General features: G+C 38.6%; 1 pseudogene; it reads left to right on the top strand.

The window, feature by feature from the left end:
• Positions 1-7,043: 7,043 nt before the first annotated feature.
• LOC133768809 (U2 spliceosomal RNA) lies at positions 7,044-7,203 on the top strand (annotated as a pseudogene).
• The last annotated feature ends 438 nt before the right edge of the window (positions 7,204-7,641 follow it).

Below are 7,641 nucleotides of genomic sequence, written 5' to 3'. Positions count from 1 at the left end.
AAAAGTGCTAATTCTCATTAATCACAGCAAATAACATAAAATAGAAAAGTCAAATTGTTTAAAAATGCAACAAAATATAGAATCATAGACAAAGAAATTTGGTATTGTTATAAAAACAAATATTGAGAAGTATATGCCTCTACAAACAAAAGATTTCATATCACCAATCAAAAATCATTTTCAGACAGGATAGAACTTATGACAATACTACTTCTCTGATTGTCTGTGCTTTGATATTACCTGAATTCATGGGGAAAAAAAAAAAAAACCTTCCATAGAAAAATCTTTTGTTAGACAAGGTACAACCTCATGTGACCAAATTTCATTAGAAATGTCAGAAACACCATGGCTTGTAATTACAGTGAGCCTAAATCAAATAATAGCTTTTTTAATCATTAAAATGATCATAGTAATTTGAAAGGTGAGCATAGTAAGAATGAAGTTAACATAAAATTGTTGATATCAAAAACTGAAATTAATACCACATCATTTCCATCATTAATCAGGAAATAAATCTATCTTGCAAGAGGATTTTCTGAGAGCAGCTAATAACTGCTATCACACTTTCCTGAATCCATAAACCAAATATAGATAGAAGAGTGACTGATACCAGCAGCCTGAAAGTGACAGCTACCTCATGAATACCACTAGATCACATGACCTCTGTGGTACCAAGACTTGAAGGAAAATTATCCTATCATGAAATAATTCAGCAGTCAGCTTGATGAGTACGCAGCAGTGCAAAAGTGCAGATATCTGTGTCAACCTGATTTTCTGTCATTGTCTGCATGTTTGAAGAGTGATTTGAAAATAGATACATGTAGAATTAAAAATAAATTTTGTAAAAGTATATACAGTCATGGGGAATATAATTTAAAAAAGGCTTGATAAGCAGGAGCAGAGTTAAACTGTGGCCTCTAAATCTTGATTCTTAATTGGTACTAGTTTGTCCCAAATCACTGTTAAGATTTTATCAGGAGCTATCAACTATTTCATGATGACAGTGTCATTGCTTTAATCATTTTTTAAAGATTTATTTATTTATTTGAAAGGCAGAGTTGCAGAGAGGCAGAGGCAGAGAGCGAGAGAGAGACAGACAGACAGACAGATATCTTCCATCTGCTGGCTCATTCCCCAAATGGCCAGAGTTGTGCTGATCCAAAGCCAGGAGCCTGGAGCTTCTTCTAGATCTCTACATGAGTGCAGAGGCCCAAGGACTTGGCTCATCTTCTACTGCTTTCCCAGGCCATAGCAGAGAGCTGGATCAGAAATGAAGCAGCCGGGACGGGACTGGAACTGCTCCCCATGTGGGATGCAGGCACTGCAGGCAGTAGCTTTACCTGCTATACCATAGTGTCAGCCTTGCTTTAGTCTTAGAAAACATAGATAAACAAGAAACTACTCCAGTAAGGTGCAGTTTTGGGGTGTACCAAATCATTAAATCAAAATTATTTCATTCCCTATGATATTGATCACTCTTTTACTATTCCAAAAAATAAATTTAACTTTTTTTCACCTCATCCAGTGTCTGTGAGAGATACCACAATACAAGAGATAGTATCAGCTATCACTTACACCCTCCAACTTGGGAACTGCTATCTAATTAAATGGCAGACAGACTAGCCAAGATATTGATGTGCTTATTCATGGACACAAGAGATCCACCTCTAGGTTTTGAAGAGATAGAACAGTTACTTCAGTATTCAAAGATGCAAACATTCAGAAGCAGGAGTTTGGCCTCCTGGGTAAGCCACTAGTTGGAAGATATTCATTGTAGCAATACTGTAATAATAAAAAACTTGAAACAAACCAAATGCTTATTAATTAATATTTCATATATTCATACACTGGAATGCTGTACAACCCAGCAAAATTCATAAGATAATTTCTCATACTATTTAGTCACACAAAATACAAATGCATGCATATATGTATATATGTGTCTAAATACAGATTTGTGAAATGATTCTAGTTTTTCTTTTTTCATAAATATAAGCCCTCTTTTACAGGATTTAAGAAGATTCATATTTTAAAACTTAATTAACTTTTTACTTATTCTGGGCCTGAAATTGATGAACTTGAATCAAAGAAGTGCTGAAAATACATTATATTTACAAAATAGCAAGGATTTTGTTTCTGCTAGAATTCTGATCTAGAGTTGAGCAATGAGACCCAGAAAACCAAAGCTATAAAAAAACAGTTTTTGAGAGGAGTCTCATAGATCCCTCAATTGGAAAGCCATTGCTTCTGGCCAGAAGTGGCCAGTAAGTTTCAACTACAGGGTTAATAACAGATTGGATGAAAAGACAGATTGAGGTGATTAGCAATGAAGTATAGAAAAACAGTTTGGAGTAACTCCCCCAAGGAATCTTCAGATCTAATATAAAAGGGGGTGAGCATTGCGGTGCAGCAGGTAAAGCCACTATTTGCAATGCTTGCATCACATAACGGAATACCAGTTCAAGTCCCAGCTCCTCCTCTTCCAATCCAGCTTCCTGCTAATGCATCCTGGGAGGCAACAATTGATAGCTCAAGTGGTTGGACCCCTGACATCCACTCAGGAAACCTGAATTGAGTTCTGGCTTCAGGCTTCTTCCTGGCCCAGCACTGGCTGTTGTGGGCATTTGGGTAGAGAACCAGCAAATGAAAGATCTCTGTCTCTCTCTGTCTCTCTCCCTTTCCGTCATTCTGCCATTCAAGTAGATGAGAAAAAACCTTAAAAGAATTTTAAAATTCCATAAAGGGATTAGAATTAACAAACTACATAAAATAGCAGTGAAGAACATGAGGTTATTGAGGGCAACACATATTATATACCCAAATCTAAAAAACTAATTTTTTTGCTAAAATGTATCATATATTCAGTATGTACATTTATTCTGGTAATGCTTCTGCTATTAATATATTTTTGTTAAAATATTGTTATTTGAACAATGCACCTTCCTCTTAAAGGAATTTTCATTCATGTTAACAAAGGCATATAAATTGAATTGAAGCAAATATCATTGCTGAGGAATGGGGTGAAGAAGGTAAAATAATGGAGGGTTTAAATTTTTATTTAATATACAACTGAATAATTCATTAGATATTCATTTCATAATGATAATTATATTAATTGGACTAATTGATATAATTGGATAAGTTAATCAGATGGTAACTGAGTTGGTCTCCATTTGATTAGAGGCTGTTGTAATTTGTATGTGGTTTTCTCCACCAGGATTCTTGTGTTGCAAGCTTGGTCCTCAGTGGTAGTATTAAGATTGTGGCATTTTTTAAAAGAGGGGCTAATAAGAGGTAGTTTGGTCACTGGTGGCACTACCCCTAAAAGGCAATGACAGGGTAATTCAGAGGATCACATTTAGTTCCCATGAAAAAAGTCATGACTTTCTACATACCTTATTCAGGTTCCCAACTTTGAATTCTCTCTTGTTTGCTCACCCCACACCCCCCACATCCAACTTGAGCAACATAAGATTTGCAAAATTGTTAATGTAATTTATATGTGACTAGTAACTTCTGCCAGATGTTCACCTAAGAGAATTGAAAATCTATGTTCATACAAAATGTACATGAATGTTCATAGCAGCATTATTCATATTAGCTAACAAATAGAAAGAACTTCAAAACCCATCAGCCCATGAATGGTTATATAAAATGTGACATAATCATACAATTTGGCCACAAAGAGGAATGAAGTTCTGATACATCTTTCAATTTAGATGAATTTGAAAATATTGTTTATGCTGCATAAAAAAAGCCAGTCACAAAAACAATATTGCATGTTTCCCATTATGTGAAATGTCCATAATAAGAAAATCTGTAAAGACAGAAAGTAGATTACTAGTTGCCTTTGATGGTAGGGGGTATTGGGAGGAGGGGAGTGACTGCTTATGGACATGGACTACTTGAAGGAAGCTTGATGAAAATATTATAAAAGTAATAGTGGGCCAGCGCCGCAGCTCACTAGGCTAATCCTCCGCCTGCAGCGCCCGCACCCTGGGTTCTAGTACCGGTTGGGGTGTCAGTTCTATCCCGGTTGCTCCTCTTCCAGTCCAGTTCTCTGCTATGGCCGGGGAAGGCAGTGGAGGACGGGCCAAGTGCTTGGGCCCTGCATCCACATGGGAGACCAAGAGGAAGCACCTGGCTCCTGACTTTGGATCAGTGCAGCGCACTGGCTGTGGCGGCCATTTTGGGGGTGAACCAACGGAAGGAAGACCTTTCTCTGTCTCTCTCTCTCTCTCTCTCACTAACTCTGTCAAAAAAAAAAAAAAAGTAATAGTGGTGGGGCTGGCACTGTGGTGTAGTGGGTTAAATCTCTCCTTGTCTCACAAGAATCCCATATGGGCACTGGTTCATACCCTGGCTGCTCCTCTTCTGATCCAGCTCTCTGCTATGGCCTAGGAAAGCAGTAGAAAACGCCCCGAGTCCTTAGGCCCCTGCACTCAAGTGGGAGATCCAGAGGAAGCTCCTGGCTTTGGATGGACTCAGCTACTCAGCTTCGGCCATTGTGGCCATCTGGGGAGTGATGGATGGAAGACTCTCTCTCTCTCCCTCTCTCTTTCTGTAACTACCTCTCAAATAAATAAATAAGATCTTTTTTAAAAGAGCGAGAGAGAGAGAGAGAGAGAGAGAAAGGAAGGAAGGAAGGAAGGAAGGAAGGAAGGAAGGAAGGAAGGAAGGAAGGAAGGAAGGAAGAATAGTGGTGATGATAGTAATACTTTCTGTATATGTCACAAACCACTTAATTGTACATTTGAAATAAGTGAATTCTGTGTTACATAAACTATATCTCAATGAAACAATTATTAAAACCATTATTAATAGGAGCCAGCACTTTGGCTTAGCGGGTAAAGCTGCCACCTGCAGTGCCTGCATCCCATATGGGCACTGGTTTGAGTCTCAGCTGCTCCACTTCCCATCCAGCTCTCTGCTATAGCCTGGGAGGGCAGTGGAAGATGGCCCAAGTCCTTGGACTCCTGCACCAATGTGAGAGACCCGGAAGAAGCTCCTCTCTCCTAGCACAGCTCTGACCATTGCAGCCATTTGGGGAGTGGGCTAGCAGATGGAAAACCTCTCTCTCTCTCCGATTCTGCCTCTGTCTGACTCTGCCTTTCAAGTAAATAAACAAAATATTTTTAAAACTATTAATAATAAAGAATTTTAATGTATTTACACTCTCTAATAAACTGTAATACAAAATCCACTTGATATTTTCCTGAAAATTTAGAAATAAAGAAAAAAGGTAAATATTTTTCTGACCAGTTCATCTCAATTCAAATTGATTGGGAAATGTTCATCTCTACCAATCCATAAATATTTTCATCAAGTCTTTTTTTAAAGATTTATTTATTTACTTGAAATAGTTATAGAGATAAAGGAAGAGACAGAGACAGAGAGATAAAGAGGGGGGGAGAAAATGAGAGGGAGGAGGAGAGAGAGAGACAGAGACAGAGAGAGATAGAGACAGAGAGATCTTTCATCTGATGGTTCAATCCCCAAATGGCAGCAATGACCAGGGATGGGTGAAGCCAAAACCAGGAGCCAGGAGCCAGGAGTTTCATCAAATCTCCCATGTGGGTGCAGGGGTCCAAACACCTGGGCCATCTTCCGCTACCTTCCTAGGCCATTAGCAGGGAGCTGAGTCGGAAGTGGAGCAGTCAGGATTCAAACTGGCACTCATAGAGGATGCCGGCATCACAGACTGCAGCTTTACCCACTAAGCCACAATTCTGGCTTCCATCAAATCTTTTGATTTGGTTATTTTCTTATTAGATATTGAGATATTGTGTTATTAATAGTTCTTGCTCTCCTCTTCGGAAACATGCTGGGAGACATATTTTTTTTTTTTTTTTGACAGGCAGAGTTTGGGAGACACCTTTGCATTTAGGTATCTCTGACATCATGCTTTTAGGTTTTCCCAAGGGTATCCAACATCAGAAAATCCAGTGCATGGTAGGACAACTAAAGCACTTTGCTAAAATCTTAAACCTATTTAAGTTGTTAGAAGAAATGATACATCTGTTGAGTGAAAGGGGATGTGAAAGCCAGGATATTTCTCATTTCATTGTGTTTATGGTTAGATTTCCCAGTTCCCACAGTGCCCATCTAGACCTTACAAATCAATTTTTCAGAATGACTCTATTTGCCATATGTCAAAAGACTTCTTGACCCACATACTCTCAATTCCCAGATTACTCCAAATTCTACTTCAGAGAATAAGCCTTTGTCATATAAATTGCCATTTTAAAAATCACATTCATTTTGACACATTCATAGCCAAAATGCTATTCCCATCTGCTCATGTACTGAAAGAATGTCTTTGGCTGGTCAGAGGAATTAACAAAACAAAGATGGTGTGGGAAAAAAGACAGCATAGTTTACTTATATTATTTTTTTCCTCTTAACAGAAAAAAAATATAGCAAGTTTGGACATCCAGCTAACAATTACATATTTCACTCTCCAGCCTTATCACAACATAATGTTATGTGGGAATTTTGTAGCTTTCCATCAATCACAAAATACTAGGGTACAACTCAGTTGACCACATGGAGCAATTATGGGGCTAATAAATCCTACAAAACTGTTCTTACATACCAAGAAGACATATCCCCAATAAAAATGTGTGTATATATTTCATCAACAAAGAAGGTCTTTAAGGTTATTCCATTACTTAAGATTCTGAAGATGAGAATAAATTAATTTACAATTACTAGCTCATGTTTTAAAATAATACATTGCAGTAAATTGAATTACCCACTAGTGTGAGAAATATCTCAATTTCATATAAAATAAGTCAGTCATATGGTGTACTATATATTAAACTGAATATTTAGAAGATAACAGTAAACATAAATCATTCTAATGATGTTACTGAAAAGGTAAATTTTTAAGCCAAATTTGTATAAATAAATAAATTCCCTGTTTGCAATTAACATGTAAAACCTGATTCCAAGATACCACTCTGAAGTGTGTAGTTATTCTTTTTGATTTCATAACAACACAAAGGCAGCTCATAAGGTCACAATTTAATACTATATTAATAATCACTTCTCGGCCTTTTGGCTAAGATCAAGTGTAGTACTTTATTAATATCTTATTAATTTTCTTTTTTTTTAACTTTTTTTTTTTTTGACAGGCAGAGTGGACAGTGAGAGAGAGACAGAGAGAAAGGTCTTCCTTTTGCCGTTGGTTCACCCTCCAATGGCCGCCGCGGCAGGCGCGCTGTGGCCGGCGCACCGTGCCGATCCGATGGCAGGAGCCAGGTGCTTCTCCTGGTCTCCCATGGGGTGCAGGGCCCAAGGACCTGGGCCATCCTCCACTGCACTCCCGGGCCACAGCAGAGAGCTTGCCTGGAAGAGGGGCAACCAGGACAGGATTGGTGCCCCGACCGGGACTAGAACCCAGTGTGCCGGCGCCGCAAGGTGGAGGATTAGCCTAGTGAGCCGCGGCACCGGCCTAATTTTCTTTTTTTTAAAGATGTATTTATTTACTTGAAAGTCAGAGTTACACAGAGAGAGGAGAGGCAAGAGAGAGAGAGGTCTTCCATCCACTGGTTCACTCCTCAGTTGGCCAAAATGGCTGGAACTATGCTGATCCAAACCCAGGAGACAGGAGGTTCTTCCAGGTCTCCCATGGGGGTG

Source organism: Lepus europaeus, chromosome 1 (assembly GCF_033115175.1).
Source record: "Lepus europaeus isolate LE1 chromosome 1, mLepTim1.pri, whole genome shotgun sequence".
In the NCBI taxonomy this organism is placed as follows: domain Eukaryota; kingdom Metazoa; phylum Chordata; class Mammalia; order Lagomorpha; family Leporidae; genus Lepus; species Lepus europaeus.
The sequence above is the reverse complement of the archived record's forward strand: the minus strand, read 5'-3'. Positions and strand labels throughout refer to the sequence as shown.